We start from the raw sequence: 1,896 nt of genomic DNA, 5'->3' as shown, positions 1-1,896 counted from the left end.
CCCGGAGAAAACCCTTTTGCCCTCATTCATAGACTCGTAGCTACTAGCGACCAATTTTGAAGAGTACACGCCGAAGAACCGAGGCCAGGCACACTGGTAACACCCCCGTGACTTCAGGACGCCCCTGTCCCAGGTGCCGGGTTAGTGGCTTCCGCCTCCGGCCCGCCTGGGGCGAGGCTCCTGCACCTGGACCTCACACGAAGCCCGGACCCTGCGCTTGATCCCCGCAGGGGGGCGGCCTGCCGACCCAGGTGCATCCTTGCCAGCACCAGGCACCTTTCACCCACCCAAGGTGCGGAGGGCTCAGCGCCTCAAAGTGACATGAACAGCTGCGCTCAGCTCGCCCGCCGGGGTTCGCGGGGAGGGGTGAATGACAGAGCCATTCGTCTAAAGCAAAGCCCCAGACAAAACCGACACGCACAGCAGGCCGAGTCCTCTTCCAGACACAGGACCCCAAGGCCCTGGGACTCAAACCTGGCTTTTGAGGACCTCAGCAGTTGTCACCTTTCCTCCAACTGTCTCCCTATAGTGGGACTCTAACCCGGGTCTCTGGGGGTGGATCGCGAACCCACAAACCTCAAGAGAGTTTCAGAAATGTAGGCGCAAGCACGTATCAGCAAGGTCACTCACCAAAAGGCGTCTGATCCGAGCTGTTTCCTTTCTCAAAAGTGAAAGTGGCAACGAAGGGCCCGGCCGGCGGCGGCGGCCACTAGGGATTGGTGGAGAGCACGCCCTGCCGGGGGCTACAGAGCCTTGGGCAGGTGCTGTCATGAGTCCGAAGCATCTTAGTCGTCATCAAAACTGTCACCCAATGGGGCTCACTGCCCAGGAGCACAGAAGCCAATGCCGTGGCACCGGCTTTAGAGAAAAGAAAAGGCCTTACAGTGTCAAGGCGAGGTCGACTGGCCGGGAGATGGGGAGGCTCAGACCGGCGTCCGCCCGGACCTTCCTGTACCTCGGGCCCTCGCTCCCAAAGGTTCCAGAGTCCAGGCCCGTCACGCCCACCCTTTGGTTCCGGGCTAGGGACTTGGGCTCAGAGTGTCACCAGCAGCGGGCTGCATTCTGGTCCTCTGTCGCATCGTCTCTGTAGAGGAAGCCAGTATCTTGTAAGAAATAGGACAGGGCCAGCCCCAGCTGGTTCTGCATCAGTCACAGTCGTCGTCATTGTGTGGCGCGGCCGTTTTATAATTGTTTCGCACAACATGGCGTGCCGATGCTGAACGGAACGTGACCTAGGAGTGCTACGTCCTGGGTAATAACTGTGTCCTTTGGAGCGGAGCCTCCTGGAGCGGAGTCGGCCCGCGGGAATCTAGCTGTCGGCTGTGTGGACACCCTCTGGACCCGGGCCCTTCTGCTGCAGTGTAATTCGTGAGCTCCTGGGAGCGCGCTGGGGCCCCACACAGGCCACACCGTGGGACGGAAATTCAGACTAAGAACGCCTGACAACTGCTGTCCGTCACCCCCTGCGGGGCGGGAGACGGAGGCGCTTCCAGAGGTCCCTTCCAGAAGAACTGGGTCCACGTTTCCTCCGGGCAGTCGGAAGGGCAGGATAATTCTGATTTCAGATGGTGATGGTTTTAGGAGACTGACGTTTTGCAGAGCTCACGTTTTCCTTCCTCACGAGGCAGACACGTTTCTTCACTCTCGGTGGAAGCCTCGCCCCTCCTGAGAAGGCGCTGCTGTCCGTGGGGGGTCGGGGAGCGTGAGGGGGGGAGCACAGGGCGGCCTGGCGGGCTCTTCGCGGCATCTGCAAGGGGGAGCCGTCCTCCCCCTCCACTGTACAAGGGCCCCCGGGGAAGGGGGCTGGGCTCCCTGGGGACCGTAGGCGTGCAGGGCCCCAGGGATCAAAGGCAATTCGGTCTGAAGCTTTCCACTTTCTGTTTTAATTGTATGTCT

The sequence above is a fragment of the Pteropus vampyrus genome, unplaced genomic scaffold, assembly GCF_000151845.1.
Source record: "Pteropus vampyrus isolate Shadow unplaced genomic scaffold, Pvam_2.0 Scaffold124, whole genome shotgun sequence".
Lineage (NCBI taxonomy): Eukaryota > Metazoa > Chordata > Mammalia > Chiroptera > Pteropodidae > Pteropus > Pteropus vampyrus.
This window is presented reverse-complemented; position numbering follows the sequence as displayed.